Source organism: Giraffa tippelskirchi, chromosome 1 (genome assembly GCF_054371585.1).
Source record: "Giraffa tippelskirchi isolate mGirTip1 chromosome 1, T2T-mGirTip1v1.2.pri, whole genome shotgun sequence".
Lineage (NCBI taxonomy): Eukaryota > Metazoa > Chordata > Mammalia > Artiodactyla > Giraffidae > Giraffa > Giraffa tippelskirchi.
In genome coordinates this window covers 182,021,482-182,043,279 of record NC_137275.1, presented here as the reverse complement: position 1 = coordinate 182,043,279, position 21,798 = coordinate 182,021,482, and the positions used below count along the sequence as shown (strand labels likewise).

Sequence of the window (21,798 nt, the reverse complement as noted above, 5' to 3'; positions counted from 1 at the left end):
TTATGTTGTGGGAGAGTTATTAATAAATCTAAATTTATGAGAAAAAATCAATTCCAGATGATTTCTGTGGTTTTTAAAAAATACTAGATTTCTGTGGTTTATAGAAAAGATACTAGCAGGAATCTATTGTCATGGTAAAACTTTCACATCCAAAGGATAAAAGATGATAAACAAAAGCCTCTCATTCTCTTTCTCTCCCTATTAGCATTTCCCAGCAAATAATTTTCTTGCATATTCTTATAGAAATTTTCTGCATGTATGCAAATATATACATTTCCTGTTAAATCAAATGGGATCATACTGTATAATACCGTGACTTATTATATCTTTTTTGCTACATAGTATCTTAATGTACACTAGACACCATTCTATGTTACGATAGAACATGTAGCTTAATCTTCTGTTTTTAAACAACAGACTGGTTCCAAATAGGAAAAGGAGTACGTCAAGGCTGTATATTGTCACCCTGCTTATTTAACTTATATGCAGAATACATCATGAGAAACACTGGGCTGAAGGAATCACAAGCTGGAATCAAGATTGCCAGGAGAAATATCAAAAACCTCAGATATGCAGATGACATCACCCTTATGATAGAAAGTGAAGAGGAACTAAAAAGCCTCTTGATGAAAGTGAAAGAGGAGAGTGGAAAAGTTGGCTTAAAGCTCAACATTCAGAAAACTAAGATCATGGCATCCGGTCCCATCACTTCATGGCAGATAGATGGGCAAACAGTAGAAACAGTGGCTGACTTTATTTTTCTGGGCTCCAAAATCATTGCAGATGGTGATTGCAGCAATGAAATTAAAAGATTCTTACTCCTTGGAAGGAAAGTTATGACCAACCTAGACAGCATATTAAAAAACAGAGACATTACTTTGCCAACAAAGATCCATCTAGTCAAGGCTATGGTTTTTCCAGTAGTCATGTATGGATTTGAGAGTTGGACCATAAAGAAAGCTGAGTGCCGAAGAATTGATGCTTTTGAACTATGGTGTTGGAGAAGACTCTTGAGAGTCCCTTGGACTGCAAAGAGATCCAACCAGTCCTAAAGGAGATCAATCCTGGGTGTTCATTGGAAGGACTGATGTTAAAGCTGAAACTCCAATACTTTGGCCACCTGATTCAAAGAGCTGACTCATTTGAAAAGACCCTGATGCTGGGAAAGATTGAAGGCAGGAGGAGAAGGGGACAACAGAGGATGAGATGGTTGGATGGCATCATCAACTCAATGGACATGGGTTTGGGTAAATTCCAGGAGTTGGTGATGGACAGGGAGGCCTGGCGTGCTGCAATTCATGGGATCGCAAAGAGTCAGACACGACTGAGCAACTGAACTGAACTGAACTGATATTCCTCAGGATGGATGCACCATAATTTATTCCGGCCAGTCTCCTGTGGAAGAAAATTTAGATTAGTTTCAATTTCTTTCTCTTACAAATAATGCTACAGTGAATGCCCTTGTACATATATCTCCCATCTACTCTTTTCCATTATGCTGCCAAGTGTCAGCATGAAGGAAAGCAGTTCCTCAAGTTCAGCTTACATTATGTTCAAATGGCCTTGTCTTTTGTATCCAGGTTGCTTCTCTCTTAGGATCCAGCCACCATTTGAAATTAATCTTTTAATAAGTTCAACTTCTTTTTAGCCTTTCATCTTTGGAGAAAGACTTCATGTAGCCACATAGGTTTCCCTTGAAGACCTCATGTTTTCCTCATTATTAGTCTGGGTCTTTTTAAAATGTAAATGTTCACAATTGTTTCCTGTATTTTAAATTTATAGACTCTAAAACAGGGGACTGTGTTTATCTGATGATCTCTCTGATCCCTCCTCTCTGAATAGTGGATCCTAAGTGGCCTTTGAACCTGGTCGGGCAATGGAATTTAGATTTAAGAAGGAATAAAAGAGAAATTTTCACTTTTCTAGCAAGAGTGTTATGGAGCTTCCACTTCTCATCAGCTGGGGGAGGAGGAGAGTGAGGCTGGGAAGTCTGCCACAATATTTGGCATGGCTGGGCTTCCAGATTGTATCTATTTTTGTAGCTGCACAAGTTGGGAGGAGATTAGAAGGATAGTCAAATTTCCTGCTTCAGGTTGTAAATTGATCAAGAGGTGGAAGGAGCACTAGATTGGGAGTCAGAGGACCTAGTCATGGTCCCAGACTTACCAGATATTAGCCATAGGTCCTCAGAAGTGTCCCATCCGTTTTACAAACCCTGTTTCCCTCAGCTCTGAACAAAGGAGGTTGGATTAATTGCCTCCAATATCCATAAATCTCTAAAATTTTATTGTTCTGAAGTTCTAAGAATGTTTATCCATTTTAAGAAACTTTAAGAACTGTGAGAATGTTTACTCATTTATCAAAAAGATTAATTAGGAATATCTGTTAATAAATAAATGCAGAGGTGAATTGGGAGTCAAATCTTTATCCTTGTGTCCTCTGTTTCAAAGCTTTGATTCTAGCAGTAAAGATTGGGCTGAGGTGATGTGCACACTTAGGGAAGAAGGTTCTGGAGCCACGTAGGAGCATCCAGATAAAACTGTCCAGATGCCTCAGAAGCAGAGAAGTCTGCCTGGGCCCCAGAGAGAAGCTGTGAGGTGGGTGGGTCTATGCCAAGCTGCACAGGCGAGTGGTCAGTCTATCTCTTTGAGGGTCCCTCTAAGAGCAGAAAATTGGAGAGGGCCGCTGCAAGCACATGTACATGTCGTGTTCCTGGTGGGTCTCCTCAACTACGTATGTCTGAGGGCACCTCTAGGCCTGGCCCTTCCTAAATGTACCCACCCAGGTCTCTCCAGAGGCTGCAGTCATAGGGCCCCTTGATGCTTCCAGCATCCTTTCTACTCAAGGCCTTCTCTGTGCACTCAATAATATAAGCATGCTTTCTTCAGAGATTGTTCTAAGAAGAACTTTATACTTCTCCAGGATTCTTTGACCTCAGGAAATTTCCAGGCCTGGCCTACATAGAAAATTTCACTTTTTTGTTTGTTTGTTAGATCTATAAGGCTACTCATAAGATCACTTTTAACAATAGTTTAAAAAAATTTACTGTCTAAGCGAGGAAATGATTTCTATTGAAATAAAATCTCTTTTTAAGGAAAAAATGGTATGGAAAAATAGGACCAAATTCCAATCAACAAAAAGTGTAAATAATAGTAATCTTAAATAACATAAGCTCCATAGGATTAAAGGCCTTGACTGTCTTCTTATATATGACATCTCCAACTTTCTACCAGTATCTGATGTATAGTGGTTGCTATGATCCAGTTGGTATTATTACTGTCCCTATTTTGCAGATAAGGTAACTGAGGCTTAAGGGTTAAAGAAATGGACTTGCCTAAGATTACAGAGTTAGTAAGCATCAGAGCTGCATACTCCAAAATGGTCAACATTATGCTAAGTGGAATAAGTCAGAGAAAACAAATATTACAGAATTTCACTTATATGTGGAATCTAAAAACAAACAAACTTATAGAAACAGAGTAGAATGGTGGTTGGCTGGAAGGTAGAGGGAAACAGGAAAGGTCAGTCAAAGGGTACAGACTTCCACTTATAAGATGAATACGTTCTGGAGATCTAATATTCAGCAGGGTCAATATAGTTTAACAATACTATATTATACATGTAAATGTTCTTACTACACATATAAAAACTGTATTATGTGAGGTGAAGGATGTGTTAACTATCCTTATTATGGTCATCATTTCTCAATATATATGTGAGTCCTATCATCACATTCAACACCTTAAACCTATATAATACTGTATGTCAATTATATCTCAATAAAGCTGGAGAAAATTAGTGGAAGATATCAAGCGCTCTAAAAATAATTTTAAAATTTTGCCCTAATTTCAGGAGAAAAATAAAAGTTGAATTGACGAGAAAAAAAAAAAGGCTTCTATTACTACCACATGTCCTTTCTTGTTTCTAGGTCATTTTAAACTACTCAAGGTGAAAGGTCATATCTTGCTTTCTTATATCTATGGTGAGTGATGGCTTATTGATTTCACTGAGTAATCATCTTTTGTAAGTTTCCACCCTTGTAAAATTCCACTGGTTAAAACAAGCCTTTTCTTTAGAAATCAACAGCATCCCACATATGACCACTGTGTAGGGTATGTGAAATTGGAAAATAAGGAAGTAAAATTTACTGCTTTCCTCAGAATTATTATTGTTACAATTTCTAAGAGAAAACGCCATTTGCCTAGGAGAGTTTTAGGATTACTAACTTTCTTGTGAAAATCCTATGAATGTAAGAAGTTAGAAATGTCTCTGAGAGCTGGTGTATGTTTTGGAGAGAGACTTATTAGAAATCTCCTTCTCTGCCTCATTCCTAAAATGCTAATTTGATGTGTGCACTTACCCAGAAGATGACTGATTTGTTCGCTGCCTGATTGATATTTGGCATCACCCCCACACTGCTGCTCCTCACGGAAAAATGCAGGAACAATAATCAAATGTTAAGTTTCTCAAGAACCTTCTTTCCAAAGAAAATCAAACCACTTGCCCTTTGTTATCTCAATTATCTCCAGAGCACCTTGAAAATAACTTGTTTTTACCTTTATTATGAGAGAGGGAAGAGAACCAGGCTGAAGTTAGAAGACCTGATATGAGTTCTGCTCTGCTACTGTGAGGATTCATAAAAATCACTTTACTGCACCTTTCCAGTCTAGTGGGATTATCTGCTTTGTAGGACTGTTGTGATAGTTGAATGACATAGCATATGTAAATAGAAAATGAAATATATTCTACAAGTTCAGCATGTTGCAACATGTTAACAAACTTAACATGTCATAAAGGGCATGGTCTCTGGAGCCAGCCACCCTGGGAGTATATCCCCGTTCTGTCACTTACTGTATGACCTTCAACAATTTCCCCAACCTCTCTGTGCTCCAACTTTCCCATCTAGAATAAAGAGATAATAGTAATACATTTGCCTCATAGAGTTGTTGTGATGAGTAAATGAGAATGCACAAAAAGTTGCAATGGCAGTGCTTAGGCCATAGTTAGTGCTCAGTAGAAAGGGTTATGATCAACATTGGGTTTTTCTGTGAGAAATAAGTGATACGGTTTACATAAAAATATGTATAAACTATAAAACACCGCACAAACATTCATTCAGTTAAGTCACTGAGCTGATGAGGATATAAAGAAGCTCAGACAAAGGCCCCTACCATCCAGTAGTGCTGATTACAGCCGGAGTTGGAAGTGAGAGAGCAAGGTGTCTCCTGGGATAGTGAATGAGAAGATGACAGAATTCAGCTTCCTGGGGAGATATTCTAGTCTGGCAAGCAAACTTCCTTCTGGCTACAGTAAATCTTTATTGTTTGTGATGCACGTTCACAAACTGTCTTGGTATTACTCCTTACCTTAGCTCTGTAACATGACAGGGTGGATGGAATTATTTTGCAGTCAAGGATACAAAGGTTTGAAGGCAAAACGGCTTTCATGAGGGCTCTCTGCTTATAAGTGATGGAGCCTGGGCTCCTCCTTCCTTCTTCCCAAGCTGTGCCCAGTGGCCATCTGTGTCCCAAGCCAGATCTTGTCAATGTTCTAGGATATTGTTTTCTCTTGTTCTCTGCTGTGCAGCAGTGACTATTAGATCCAGCAGGTCTGCTCAAGGAAAGCTGTGTGGATGGTGGGAGAAAAGGGAGCTGGCAGAAAGGAGGGGATTGGAATCCTAATCCTCTGAGAGGTGCCCAGGTGGGAATGATGCTTCACAGAGAGGTTGGAGGTCTCCGAACATCATGCATATTCACTTCTGCAACCCTCTGTTTCCACATCAATGAAATGGGCTAATAAAGATTCCCTACTACTCCAGTCTATTGTAGGCATTAAAAGAGATAAACTGTAAAAGGAGCCTCATACTTGGGGTCGCTAAAATGATTGAGTCCTTCTACCTTTTCATCTTTGATGGTATTCAGGAACCCCTGGGAACTTCCCTTCTATCCCCACAGTGACCGCATGGGCTCCATCTGCTGAGGGGATGAGAGTGGAAAAGAGCATCTGCCTGGTCTCCCTCATCCCATGACACACCCACCTGAGTTCATGTCTGGAATTCGGTGAAGAAAGAGGAAATGGACTCTACAATTTTTTCTTGACCTCTGGTTCCTTCTTGCTCTCTGTTCCTTTCAGTCAGGGTCACAACCTAGAGTCATCTGGACCAGCCACCCTTACATCTACTTTCTGCACACTCAGGTTATATCTTTCCATGTATCTGGGAGCTCAGGAGATGCAGGTGGCTTCTAAGAAAACCTTTCACGTCAGACACTAAGGTGAAGAAATCCTTTTGTATCATCCTGAGAGAGTGGCTCCTTGAATTACTCAAATGATAAAGAGACTTGTACACATTTTAGTACCATTTTTTTTATATAGATTTCTTTGTTTAAGAATAGCACTAAGACACCGTTGAGGAAAGATATCAGGCAAACAGCTTTCCTCTCCAGGAATTTGGATTTACTGAGATGAGTTTTTGTGCTAAGTTCCAGCTCCACCCAGAGCCTCTTCAGGAGGAAACAGGTAGGCCTGACCCCCATTTCTCTCTGCTGCGATCCTGGGCATTTCCTCCTGCATCAGTGGCCAAGTAATCCAGCTACTCCAGCCATAGCTGATTGGATCAGGGATGAGCACTTGACTTGTAGACAGGCAGCCAATCTTTAGGCTTTCCAGTGAAAAAAGAGAGGACTGTGAAGAACTAGACCAATCAGATTTTCTCTCTTGGGGAGTTTAATGAAAGATGTTGCATAGTAGCCATTGGTATTTGGAGCCAAGGCAAAAAGACACATGGAGAAAATTGGAGGCAGAGACAAAAGTCTCTGGGAAGGCTTGGGCTAAGGATCCTCCATTCCACTGGTGACTGTGTTGGTCCTGCTCTGGATCCTGAGCAACTAACTGTCCATTTCTGAACAATTCTCATCGCATCTCTATAATGGAGTTCGTCTTCTGTCTGGGAATCTGGCTGGGAGGTTTTCCCTCCATTACCTCTGGATTTGGTCAAGGGTGATAAGCTTGGTTTCTTTGCTTCTATATTTATCCTTTCAATAAATAGTTCATTCTTTAAGGTGACCTGAGTGAGTCTTTATTCTTTGGACCAACAGTGTGAAACTGTCAAATGCCAATGAGCTCCCTTTTGATTTCTGGAGGGGACAAGGCAGCAGAGAAGCTGAGCTGTTCTGTCTCATGCACACTGTCAACTGACACCCTTCAGAGCAGCCTTCCCTGACCACCCAGTTGAAAACAGTAACCTGTCCTCACCCCCAGCTAGTCACACTGTCAGGACCCCTTGTATTTTCTTCACTGAACTTACCATCAGCTAATATGATCTTTGTATTAACTTCCTGTTGCTACCATAACAAATTACTACAAACTTAATGGTTTAAAACAACATACAGATCTTCCTCAACTTCCAGTGAGGTTATGTCCTGATAAATCCATCATTAAGTTGAAAATACCCTAAGTCAAAAGGCATTTAATACACCTAACCTTCAGAACATCATTGTTTAACCTAGCTTACCTTAAACATGCTCAGAACACTTAGTTATCCTATGACTGGGCAAAATCAGCTAACACAAAGCCTATTGTATATTTAAAAAAAAAAAAAAGTGCTCAGTATCTTATGGAATTTTTGAAATACTGTACTGAAAGTGGAAAGCAGAATTGTTGTCTGGGTACAGGATGGTTGTAAGTGGTATATCAGTTGTTTACCCTCACGATTGCGTGGCTGGCTGGGAGGTGAGGCTGCCACTGCCCAGAATCATGAGACAGTATCATACCCCATATTGCTAGCTAGGGAAAAGATCAAAATTCAAGATGCAAAGTACAGTTTCTACTGAATTCATATCACTTTTGTGCCATCAGAAAATCAAAAAATTGTTAAGTAGAGCCATTGTAAGTTGGGAGCTGTGAGTACATTTGTTCTCTTACAATTTTAGAGGTCAGAAGTCTTAAATGAGTCTATGGAATGTTGGCAGGGCTGGTTCATTGTAGAGGCTCTGGCAGAGAATCCATTCCTTGCCTTTTCCAGAGGCTGCTTGCATCCTCGGTTTGGGTCTCTGCATCTCATAGCCTTTTCTCCCCCTGCTTCTATCGTCACATCACTGTCTCCTGTCTGTCATTCTCGAACCCCTCTTTGCCATATAAGGTAACATTCACAAGTTCCAGGGGTTAAGATGTAGATTTCCTTAGGGTCCACTATCCAGTTTACCACAGTCTTGTTCATATATTTACTCGTTTATGTTTTTAACTCTCCTTTCCATCCTCAGTAATAGACCTTCCATGGGAGCAAGGACCTCATCTGCCTGTTTACCACTGTATTCCCAGGGCCTGGGATAGGGCCTAGTACGAGTACATGGTGAGAAATATTTCTGGAATGAATACATAAATGAATTAATAGAATGACAAAATCTCTAATATTCCAAAGGCTCCTTTGGTCTGGAATCATATTCTCTTTTGGATCTTCTAAACCAACGTTTTTTAAGCCAAACTGTTTTATGGGGTTCTATTTCTGCAAGATGCTTTATAGGAAAAAAGTAAAAATACTGTGGTCAAATAAGTTTGGGAAATACACTCACTATATCTTCTTAGAGACATTCAGTGCACGTTAGCATTAAATTCTCTGGGAAGTCCCTCGATAAAGAAACTTCATTAATTGATTACACAACCCAGCAATTCTGAAACTTATTTGACTAGAGTTCTTTTCTTTTTTATATCCTTTATTAATAATATCATTTCACAAAATTAATGTTCAGAAACTCATGTTGGGAAATGCTGCTCTCATTGTTGGATTGTACCTTTTTTTTCCTTTTTCTCTGAGTTTGTTGAAACCTTTTTTCTCTCTCCTCCCCTTTTAAATTTTATCTCTCACCTTATTTGGTCTCAGCATTCCTGGGTTCTTACAAGTCCATCCTCCCATCTACCTTCCCATGCTTCCTTACAGGTCCTTCTTAGAGAACACTCTATACCTCCTGGGCTCAGGCCTGTGGACATTGTTCTTAAGTGTCCTCCCTTACCACACTTTTGTATTCAGCTTTGGTTATGTGACCCTACTTCTGTCTCATGGATATTTTCTTTTAAGTCCAAGTTTTTCAAAGATAAAAGGAAGGTTTATCCCATGATTTTAGCTATTGCTCAGATAAGGAGTAAGAAATGTTGTCTGCCCATTGGCAACTTACCTACCAAATGTCCTCACCTGAGCTCTGGAGGAGTTGCATTTTGGGGTTGGAGTTTTATCTTCTGGAAGATTAATCCTGGAGGCGTGGACGCTCAACCTGGTCTTCTAGTTGTGTGGGAGCATGAGCTGGACACCACCACCTCAGTGGAGTCCCAGAAACATTGCTTGGATAGACATCTGTTTTGTTGGAACCCCAGGTCTGTTGAAATGTTTGTTCTCCCCAAATTAAATGACAGGCTTTGACTAATTTTCTGTTTCTGGCACATCTCCAGGATCCAACCAGTATAATTGAGGTCCCACAGTAAACACGTTTTAGTGTAATGTATTTCTGTTATTTCATTTTTCATAGTGCTTTCACCTTCATTATATCTTACCAAGTTCTCTCAACAACACTATGAGGCAGTACTACACCCATTTTACAGATGAGGAAACAAAAATGCAGGTTCTCCTGGTCAGCGAACTGTGATATTCAAGACTCAGCTTCAAAACTTTGCTCTTTTATAGCTACATTCATATAAAAATAAAGAAATGCGCAAACATTTGTAAAGTGCTGTCATGTTTAAAGTTCATTTTATATACACTATATATAAAATATATAGAATATTTTATACACTTACAAGGATCTTATTTAATCCTTGCAAGTGTTCTGTAGAATAGACAGAGCAAGTATTTTAATACTTATTTTATGAGTGACAGAAACTCAGGCTCAGGCTTCCCAGGTGGCACTAGTGGTAAAAATCTCGCCTGCCAATGCAGGAGACATAAGAGACAAGGGTTCGATCCCTGGGTCGGAAAGTTCCCATGGAGGAGGGCATGGCCACCCACCACAGTATTCTTGCCTGGAGAATCCCATGGACAGAGCAGAGGAGCCTGGCAGGCTACAATCTGTAGGGTTGCAAAGAGTCTGACACGACTTAAGCGATTTAGCAAGCAGGGATTAGATATAAAAACAGCTTCCAAATTCATGCATGAAACACTTTCAGGCACCCCAGACTCTCTCATATCCCAGAGTTCTTGGAAGCCTCATACTGAGAGTAAAGATACAAAATATGTGGAAAATTGAATCTAACCAACAAACTAAGGGTAACAACTGGCTGAGATATTTAAGATACAAGAATTAAACGTTAGAGACCTTCATTTTGTTCCCTGAGGGCACCAGCTTTTAGAGATGGACAGTGTGTAGAAACACCGGCAGTGTATTCCAAGGGCAGAGTCAGTGAGTAAAGGAGATTTTACCCCTTATCTCAGTTCCCTATTCACTGTCTATCCTCATTGTCAGGAAGTTTCTTTTTTATTTGTAAATGAATTCCCTCTTGCTGCAATTTGAATCCTTCTCCTCTTGTTCTGCCCCAGGGGAGAGGAACCTGGTCTGTTTCAAGCCTTTCCTTTCTGTTTCGCTCTGGCTAGAACAGAGTTGTCTGGGTTTTAGTTCCCTTATTGCTCTGCATCCTCGCCTTGAATAGTTCAGTAGAGGAAGCCCCCACCCTTCAGCTTTTGAGAATTGAAGTAATTAATATGAAAGCCACCCTTACCAAAAAAAAAAGTTATTTACTACCACCCTGTGTCAGGTTGGAAGAATTCCAGTTAGTGACAGGGTATAGATTCAAGGTGACACCAGGACACGGAGCAGGGCTGGCGGTCTTTTGTCTCCCAAAGCTGGATTCTGACAAGGTCTCTAACAAGGCCACGTGATCATGCCTCTGTTAGTATGTAAGCTACACTTGGACCTGGCCAAGCATTTCTGTCTTGGGCCCTGGAAGGGCTCATCCCCTCTGCCTCAGTGAAGATTTGTTCCTGAAGGGAAGTCACCTGGCAACTCCTGACTTGGAATTTTCTCCCCTCCTCACGTGGAATAATTTATGGCAAGCCCCAAAATAAGCTCCTTAAAATATCCAAGCGTTGTTATTGTTAGGTTTTTTTTCTTTCTTTCCCCCTAAGCGTTTTACATCCAGGCCTCCATCAGGCAAATTTCGGATAAAAGGTGATTAGTGTTTTGGCAGAATTTTCATGAGGCTTTCTCTTGTATTCCCGCCAAAGAGCTTGCCAGGCCCAGATTTGATTAAAATGGCAGTGGGCTCTGCTACTTGAATGTAATTAGAACCATTCATTAAAGCTTTTGCTGACAGTTTGGCAACCTGTGCATTTTTTCAAAGTATGGCCAGCAGCCCATGGAAACAGCTCAGGGGAGGAGCAAGGGCCCAACAAACAGCACAGGCCAAGCTCTAGGGACGGGACATCCTCCATGGCCAGGAGCTTTCTGCATGGCCAGGCTGGCATTCACAACGATGGAGAGCTCGTTTAATTGGATTAAGGGGGATGGGAGGACTGCTTTCTTAAGGAAGCCGAAGCTAAGCAGGAGGTTTTGCGGTGCATTTCATAGAGAATTCAGTGTGCTTAAGTTCTAAGGACACGCACTCTTGAACAAACCCATCGCCCAAGCACATAGCTGCCCCAGGCAATCAACCACTTTCTAACAAGGCGAATGTCCTATTCTTTCTATCTCTGGTGCCTCATACAAGGTCTGACACTTACTAGACACTCCATAAATGTTAATGAATAAAGAACAGAGGAGAATTTTAAAAAGAAAATTATTTATTTTGACATGAGTTTTCAAAGGTGGGGGTCTCCCTGCCTCCACCTTGCTTTCTCCAATCCATTTGCCACAGTGATCTTTCTAAAATGCCCGTCTGGCCGTCATTGCGCTTAACTATTTCAATGGCTCTCATTATCTTTAGCATGGTATATGGGGATCCTATGTGGCCCTTGATTACCTCCCTGACTTTAGCTCTCATCACCTCCCCTGTCTTCTGTGCTTTGGTCACTACAAATTCCAAGCAGTTCCTGACCTAGTCTATTAAACTCTCACTTTTGCATGCGCTGCAGCTTCTGCCTGAATGCTCTCATGCCGCTGTATCTCCATCTGATCCACTTCTGCATATCTGGAGTTCTTTGCCCGAATGCCACTCCCTCCATGTAATCTTCCTTGTGCAACTGAAAAGTATTCCAGAACAGTTTTTCTGGTCCCTGTCTTTGTGACCAGCATAGTTTACTGAAATAGTCTTGTGTATATGTGTCTCAGTCCCATATGTGTCTCAGTCCCACTAAGACAGGGACTATGCCTTATTTACCTCTGAATCCTGAGAGCCTGGCTCAGGACTTCAGTATGATCAATGCTCAGTAAGAATTGTTAAATATAGTGAATCTGACTTGAATTCTAGGTCTCAACCATTGTACAAAATGATTGTGATGTCATGTTTTGGCTCGCAGATGGTTGGTTCTACCCTTAGCAGGTGGTATCTTTAAGGCAGTTCACAGAATAGTCAGGGAGGTGTGTGCTTGGCTCCACAAAGATGCCTCATGCCGGGGAATCACAGCCCAGTGGGATGATTCAGTTTGCCTTGCAGATCCTCCAGCACACATTCCCTGCCTCGTCACTGCACTGACATTGACTTGTGCTTGGGGGCCGCACCCTTGGCATTGTCCATCCTGACTCCAGAAAATGCCTTTGGTTTTACTTTGCTACTCTGATCTGACCTCTTAGAATGCTGTGTGTCCATTTCAGTCACATTATATCACACCTTGCCATCCCATTTCACAGGTTGCATAATTAAGTAAGAGAGGTTAAATGACAGCACTGAGAAAGTCAATGAATCAGTCAAATCTTCAGATATTATGTGATATTATGTGTACCATGGCCACAAGGAGAAAGGAGGAGGTGGTGCCCCAGTCATTCTTAGATGGAAAGAACAAGGAATCTGAAAGAGTTTAAAGTGTGATTCATGATTGAATTGCAGTGAAATGAGAGTTTGAAGTCACCTGACTTTGTCAGTAATCTTAATTACCTTTTATACCCTGGTGCTATGCCTGTTGGCAGCAGTTGGGTCCCTTGTCCTGTTTTGAAAGCATAATCCCATCCAATTTCAATAGAAAGGTGATATTGTTGTTGGGACAATGTGACATGCAGTTGGAGAAGGCAATGGCACCCCACTCCAGTACTCTTGCCTGGAAAATCCCATGGACGGCACAGCCTGGTAGGCTACAGTCCATGGGGTCGCTGAGAGTCGGACACGACTGAGCGACTTCACTTTCACTTTTCACTTTCATGCATTGGAGGAGGAAATGGCAACCCACTCCAGTGTTCTTGCCTGGAGAATCCCAGGGACGGAGGAGCCTGGTGGGCTTCCGTCTATGGGGTCGCACAGAGTCGGCCACAACTAAAGCGACTTAGCAGCAGTAGTAGCAGCAGTGACATGCAGTACTCAGAAATCGTCATACCAGCACAACAGATTTATTGTTCTTGTGAAAATCAAAGTGTATATATCTATATATATATATATCTGTATATTTATGAAAGTGGAAGTGTTAGTTGCTCAGTCATGTCTGACTCTTTGTGACCCTATGTACTGTAGCCCACCAGGCTCCTTTGTCCGTGGGATTCTCTAGGCAAGAATACTGGAGTATGTAGCCATTTCCTTCTCCAGGAGATCTTCCCAGCCCAGGGATCAAACCTAGGTCTCCCACCTTTCAAGGAGATTCTTTACCATCTGAGCCACCAGGGAAGCCACCACCACCTCATCTAAATATATGTATATATATATACACATATATACATGTATATTTGTATGTATATATATATATTGAATTATATAAGATAAGTTACATAAATATATAAATTATACAGATAGATACTTGTTTATCTAGATATATGTCTAAATAGATATTAAAGAGATATTCTAAAAGCTTGGGAAAAAATGTAGAATGGAGGACTCATATGAAGGGGACACTGTCATTTATTTATATACTTCGTTGAGAGAATTCAAAACGATATTTTTACTTTTTAACATTATTCTACATTTGTTTAGCAATTTTACTTCCAGTATTATATCCTAAGATGATAACTGAACAATGTATGTGAATTGTGTACATGTATAATAGTGTTCATTGCAACGGCATCTGTGTACATAATAACAAACATTGGAGATAACATAAACATTCAACAATGCGCACTGATCAAATAAACCATGATATTTCCTTAGAACAAAGTTCATGGAGCCATTAAAAATAATCTTGTGGAAAAATATTTATTGATATGTGAAGTCATTCACAATATATTGCCGAGTGAAAAAAAGATGAAACAATATATACATTATGATATAATTTTTGCTTACTGAATGCACATGCATATACAGACACAAAGTCTTGAAGGGCTACAACAAAATATTATCTGTAACTTATCTTTTGGAGATAGATTGAAAAGTGTCTTATTTTCTTTTTGTTGTATGTATTTTCCAATTTTCCTACAATGAAAAGAAATCACATTTATAATAATTTAAAAAGTTATAAATCAGAATTGTGCCACCTGGAGTTCAGCACAAACATGGGCCTCCAACTGGGGCTTTGCCATTGCCAAGGAAAGCAGAGAAACCAACTGTTTGGTTTCACACATGATGTTGGCGAGACTGCAGCCAAGGGCAGCATTTGTGTATGAGTGTGACCATTGAGACCAGTGCCCGGGAACTTGATCATCACTCACGCCCACGTCCTTTCCATAATGTTCCCAGTCTGGTTAAGATGCTGCTCAGAAGATGCATATTTCACTAAGGAGAGAAAAGTCTGAATCAAATTGTTGTTTTTTTTTTTCTCCTCTAGCTGCACCACGTATTTGCACCAATATTTATCCCATCTGTTCTGAGAGTCTGCTCCCCTCTACTTACCAAAACTTTCATCAGCTCCCCATCATTTATGAAGTCTTTGTCCTGGCATGTAAGGTCTTATGAGGTCTGCCCCCAGCTTTCTTTCCCAGCTGTCTCTCCCTCCCATTCCCTTCAGGTAACTTCTGCTCGAACCAGTCGGGACTGCTCACCATTTTCTAAGGGCTCAGAATCCTTTTGGCTACCTCCATCAGAAACCCGACCTGACTTCTAGAGGAAGGAAGTGTGTTCTCTAACGTAACAGGGATTCCAGAGATTGGGTGGGCTACAGGGATGACTGATTTAGCAATTCAGCGATGCAATCAAGGACCCCACCCCTCTGCTCTGCCATTCTTGATAATGGATTCAACCTCAGACCAGAAGCAATTGGCTCCAGCAGCTCCTAGTATTATACCCACACGTGGTGACGACTTGAAGAGAGAGGGACACCATCTTTCCTGTGGTTTTTTCCTTGGGATAGAAAACTCCCCCTCATCTCTCATTGGCCAGAAACAGAATGCATGCTGTTCTCAGACTAATTGCTGACAATCACGAGTGGCATTACTCTTCAGCTAGTCAGGGCCATCTTAGAGCTGGGAGACGAGTCAGTCTTCCTGACACATGGAGCTGTGTGATAGAAGGGTGAATGTCTGAAAGAAATTTGAGGTTCATTTAGGAAGAAGGGGAATGCTAGATGGCCCCTCCACCAAACTGACGTATTCTTTTCTGTCTCATGTACTTGTTCACACTGGTTCCCCTGACTGGATTGCCCTTCTTGCTAATTCTTCTTGTTAAGATTTTAGCATTTTGTCCATCTTTCACAGCTTGATTCAGTCTACATCTCACACGAAGACTCTAGTCTTCCCAGCTAGCTGTAATGTCTTTTCTTCTGGAATTAAAACCGAAGTATGTTTTATTTATTTATTTTTACTAATCGCCTTTAACATAGTCTGCTATATACCATGGTTATATGTGAGTGTCTCTGTTTTATAAATATACTAGGCATTACAAGATGAATCAATGCATTTGTTAGACAAATTATTACTCAAGGTCAGTGTGACCAATGTGTAGTTTCCTATGCAAGGCATGGTATATGTGCTCTATTCTTTCCCATGTGTACGGAAGATACAATTGATTGTAGCAGTATTTTTAACTAAGCCTGTACTCAGCCTCAGAACAATTCTCAGCATGGTGCTCCAGGAAGCTATTATTAAATGATTAGGGCTAATGCTGCAAACAAAACCTGTTTGCCATTTTTGGCCTAATATATATAAGATACAGGTCAGTCTTCAGTGGCAAAGGTGAGAGTCGGGTGGAATAGAAACAGAGATGAGCAATGCATGGTTCCCTAGATCCAGGAACCTAGAACTGAGGAAAGAAGCATATACAAATTCCTCAAAAGCGAGGGCTGAAGTGGAGAGTGACGTGGAGAAGTCCTCACAGTGATCTGTGTGAATGTGGGATGTTAGGGAAGTCTTCTTGGAGGGGGGGATCTCTCCAGTTATTCTGTGTTCAGTACACACACTTAACCAACCCCCTGGTCTGAACATTTAGTTTATTTCTTTAAAGAATTTTTTTTTATCTTGACCTTTTAATTTTACTGCACTCTTGTCATAGTTCCAAGGAATAGGAAGGAGAGATAAGAAAGCATTCCTCAGCCGTCAATGCAAAGAAATAGAGGAAAACAACAGAATGGGAATGACTAGAGATCTCTTCAAGAAAATTGGAGATACCAAGGGAACATTTCATGCAAAGATGGGCTCGATAAAGGACAGAAATGGTATGGACCTAATAAAAGCCGAAGTTATTAAGAAGAAGTGGCAAGAATACACAGAAGAACTGTACAAAAAAGATCTTCACAACCCAGATAATCACGATGGTGTGATCACTCACCTAGAGCCAGACATCCTGGAATGTGAAGTCAAGTGGGCCTTAGAAAGCATCACTATGAACAAAGCTAGGGAGGTGATGGAATTCCAGTTGAGCTATTTCAAATCCTCACAGATGATGCTGTGAAAGTGCTGCACTCAATATGCCAGCAAATTTGGAAAACTCAGCAGTGGCCACAGGACTGGAAAAGGTTAGTTTTCATTCCAATCCCAAAGAAAGGCAATGCCAAAGAATGCTCAAATTGCTGCACAATTGCATTCATCTCACACACTAGTAAAGTAATGCTCAACATTCTCCAAGCCAGGATTCAGCAATACATGAATTGTGAACTTCCAGATGTTCAAGCTGATTTTAGAAAAGGCGGAGGAACCAGAGATCAAATTGCCACCGTCCGCTGGATCATCAAAAAAGCAAGAGAGTTCCATAAAAACATCTATTTCTGCTTTATTGACTATGCCAAAGCCTTTGACTATGTGGATCATAACAAACTGTGGAAAATTCTTAAAGAGATGGGAATACCAGACCATCTGACGTGCCTCTTAAGAAACCTGTATGCAGGTCAGGAAGCAACCGTTAGAACTGGACATGGAACAACAGACTGGTTCCAAATAGGAAAAGGAGTACGTCAAGGCTGTATATTGTCACCCTGCTTGTTTAACTTATATGCAGAGTACATCATGAGAAACACTGGGCTGGAAGAAGCACAAGCTGGAATCAAGATTGCTGAGAAAAATATCAATAACCTCAGATATGCAGATGACACCACCCTTATGGCAGAAAGTGAAGAGGAACTAAAAAGCCTCTTGATGAAAGTGAAAGAGGAGAGTGAAAAAGTTGGCTTAAAGCTCGGCATTCAGAAAACTAAGATCATGGCATCTGGTCCCATCACTTCATGGCAAATAGATGGGGAAACAGTGACAGACTTTATTTTGGGGGGGCTGCAAAATCACTGCAGATGGTGACTGCAGCCATGAATTTAAAAGATGCTTGCTCCTTGGAAGAAAAGTTATGACCAACCTAGACAGCATATTAAAAAGCAGAGACATTACTTTGCCAACAAAGTTCCATCTAGTCAAAGCTATGGCTTTTCCAGTAGTCATGTATGGATGTGAGAGTTGGACTGTAAAGAAAGCTGGGCGCTGAAGAATTGATGCTTTTGAACTGTGGTGTTGGAGAAGACTCTTGAGAGTCTCTTGGACTGCAAGGAGATCCAACCAGTCCATCCTAAAGGAAATCAGTGTTGAATATTCATTGGAAGGACTGATGCTGAAGCTGAAACGCCAGTACTTTGGCTACCTGATGCAAAGAACTGACTCATTGGAAAAGACCCTGATGCTGGGAAAGATTGAAGGTGGGAGGAGAAGGGGACGACAGAGGACAAGATGGTTGGATGGCATCACTGACTCAGTGGACATGAGTTTGAATAAACTCCGGGAGCTGGCAATGGACAGGGAAGCCTCGCGTGCTGCAGTCCATGGGATCACAAAGAGTAGGACTCGACTGAGCAACTCAACTGAACTGAACGTGTATTTTATCTGTGTGTGTGTGTGTGTGTGTGTGTGTGTGTGGTGTGTGTATACCTGCTCTTGCTCTTCAGAAATGCACAAGGATTTTTACCAAGTACATAGCTTTGTGTGTCTCCTGAGAAGCACTGCTGTCTACTAGAAATATCTGAGCTACCCGATTTACAGTTGCTTCTGTCTCACTGAATGTTTGAGCTGTTTCCCACCTCCATGCCAGATTTCCCTCATCTGTAAAATGTGAACTTGGATGAGCTAATCCAAAGAGAGCTGTTTCTTATCGCTCCAGTGTAGCCACAAAACCTAATTTTTGCTGCTTTGTCTATTGAAGTGATAGATTAAGCTAATAATTTTCCTTGTGTTGAACCAATTTTGCACTTTTGATGGAATCATTCCTTGCTACAGTCTCTGGCACGTAAACAATGGTCCATGAATGTGTGTTGAAGAAACACATCATGAAATTTTTGAATAGGAAGGGGCTAGGTTGAAATCTAATTTCTCCAAACAATATGCTGTGAGATTTAGAGTCTCAGTGTCATTTTTTGAAAAGGAAGATACTTATCTAAAATATTTATTGTGACAATTATATGAGATTTTAAAAGTGCAAGAGCTTAGCAAACTGTAAGATGCTATGAAAATATTATTGCTATTATTATTATTGCAACAAAATATAAGAACTTACTAAAGTCAGTATACTTTATCAGTATTACCAGTTGAAAGAGCACATCTGATTTTTTTCTGCTATTTTAGCTCATGATGTGTAATCTAAATACATCTGGCTTTCAAGCACCCCCACCCCCATATCCACTGCTAAATCTAGTTTGCCAGATTATTGATATGCTTCCTAGGACTTCATGACTCCTGTGTCCCTATCACAAGAACCAAGGGCTTCCATATTTTGGCAGATGTTGTGCCTGACATATAGAAGGACTTAATACTAATTAACCATTGATTGACTGTCTGACATGGGTATTGGCAATTTTGGGGACTTGGGTGAGGAATTGACAAAAATCACATTAACTGTAGTTATAATTCACCACCTTTGTCTTTTTCATACAGGTTGGCATATGTATCTTCATCAAAGGCAGTGGTGGTGACTATCAGAGTAAGATACTAAGCCGGTGAAAATATCTTAAAGAGATAACCAGCTGAAGTGAAAATACCTTTCAATTGAGGGTTAGAAAACCTGATTTTTCTCACCCCAACTCCACCTCTGGCTGTGAGAATCTGAGCAAGTGTCTTAACATCTTTACCTCGGTTTCTTCACCTTTATAAGAGTTGTAGCAAAGATCTCAGGAGCCTTCCCAGCTCTGAAAGTCTATGATTCTAGTTAAGAGAATAGAATCTCACTACTGAAAACTCTTTAAACCACCCAAATAAAAGTTAATAAAATTTAAAAGATAAAATGGTAATATCACTCTAAAGCAGAGTAGATTTAAAAAGGAGTCTTAACACATTTGAAAAGTAATTAGTTGAAAAACGGCACCACATGCAAAAGTTAAGACCTAGACACAACCTCAGAGCTATTAAAACAATGAACACGTCACTGAGCATAAAGTAGTTGACTTTCAATTCTATAAAGAGCTGAAAAGAAAAAAAAAGTTAATTAAATTCTCAGTTTTTTAAAACCAGGTAAAACAAATTCAGCGTCACAATAAGCCACATTTTAAATGGTTTACAGACGTTAGAGTTAATCTAGTGCAGCCCATGGACTGCTGGCAGTGGAGGCTACCAGAGCTAAGCCTGCCCTTGGAATCCCACGTCGTCTCAAATAACAGGACACCGGTGGGGCTACGTAGGGCTGGGGAGCCAGCTTGGCGGAAGTCCCCAGGCCAACCTCCTTCTATAGCGATTCCTCGTTCAGCTGGAGCCTGGAACTTGCACAAATTCCTACTGGTCAGAGGGGAGGGGTATCACACAACTGACCCTAGCACAACTCCTCCTCTCCAGTTGATCAGAATTGTACATGCTGACAGCTTCACATACCTGCTAGGTTTGGAACTCACAGCGGCTTGTTTCCTGGCAGTTGATAAAAGCCTGGAGCAAATATGTCTGAGAAGAGCTTAGGCAATGTGTGAGAACACTTGATCTAAGCCCTCTGACAGCCTGGAGAAATGCTGAGAATGCCTCACACAGCTTGTTAGCAGGAATCCGCAGGCCTTCCATCTCTCATCTGGGTTTACAAAGTAGTTACCTATGAACAGGAAGTATGAAAACAAATGAAGCAAGCTGACAGAACAACTTGAATAAACACCCTGATTTATCTTGACCCGTTCTCTCTTCTACCTGAACAGAACCTCTTGTCTCTTTTTATTTCTATACAGAGGGACTATACTGTACAGGAAAAGAACCTCTTGTTTCTTTTTATTTCTATACAGAGGGACTGTACTGTACAGCAACATAAACCTCAGTTCAGTTCCATTCAGTCGCTCTGTCATGTCCGACTCTTTGCGACCCCATGAATCCCAGCACGCCAGGCCTCCCTGTCCATCACCAACTCCTGGAGTCTACTCAAACCCATGTCCATCGAGTCGGTGATGCCATCCAGCCATCTCATCCTCTGTCGTCCCCTTCTCCTCCTGCCCCCAATCCTACCCAGCATCAGGGTCTTTTCAAAGGAGTCAACTCTTCGCATGAGGTGGCCAAAGTATTGGAGTTTCAGCTTCAACATCAGACCTTCCAATGAACACCCAGGACTGATCTCCTTTAGGATGGATTGATTGGATCTCCTTGCAGTCCAAGGGACTCTCAAGAGTCTTCTCCAACACCACAGTTCAAAATCATCAATTCTTCAGCACTCAGCTTTCTTCAGAGTCCAACTCTCACATCCATACATGACTACTGGAAAAACCATAGCTTTGTCTAGATGGACCTTTGTTGACAAAGTGATGTCTCTGCTTTTTAATATGCTATCTAGGTTGGTCATAACTTTCCTTCCAAGGAGTAAGCATCTTTTAATTTCATGGCTGCAATCACCATCTTCAGTGATTTTGGAGCCCCCCAAAATAAAGTCTGACACTGTTTCCATTGTTTTCCCATCTACTTCGCATGAGGTGATGTGACCAGATGCCATGATCTTAGTTTTCTGAATGCCGAGCTTTAAGCCAACTTTTTCACTCTCCTCTTTCACTTTCATCAAGAGGCTTTTTAGTTCCTCTTCACTTTCTGCCATAAGGGTGGTGTCATCTGCATATCTGAGGTTATTGATATTTTTCTCAGCAATCTTGATTCCAGCTTGTGCTTCTTCCAGCCCAGTGTTTCTCATGATGTACTCTGCATATAAGTTAAATAAGCAGGGTGACAATATACAGCCTTGACGTACTCCTTTTCCTATTTGGAACCAGTCTGTTGTTCCATGTCCAGTTCTAACGGTTGCTTCCTGACCTGCATATAGGTTTCTCAAGAGGCAGGTCCGATGGTCTGGTATTCCCATCTCTTTAAGAAATTTCCACAGTTTATTATGATCCACATAGTCAAAGGCTTTGGCATAGTCAATAAAGCAGAAATAGATGTTTTTCTGGAACTCTCTTGC

General features: G+C 40.9%; 2 long non-coding RNA genes across 2 annotated transcripts in view; both read left to right on the top strand.

Annotated features, from left to right (window-relative positions):
• Nucleotides 1-2,424, top strand: part of LOC145514447 (uncharacterized) — a 28,391-nt gene extending 25,967 nt beyond the window's left edge. The window contains exon 2 of the long non-coding RNA XR_014060161.1: nt 418-2,424. This is a non-coding gene — a long non-coding RNA (uncharacterized LOC145514447). The remainder of the gene's footprint in view (nt 1-417) is intronic.
• LOC145514445 (uncharacterized) overlaps nt 1-19,672 on the top strand; it is an 80,551-nt gene extending 60,879 nt beyond the window's left edge. The window contains exon 3 of the long non-coding RNA XR_014060160.1: nt 19,326-19,672. This is a non-coding gene — a long non-coding RNA (uncharacterized LOC145514445). The remainder of the gene's footprint in view (nt 1-19,325) is intronic.
• The last annotated feature ends 2,126 nt before the right edge of the window (nt 19,673-21,798 follow it).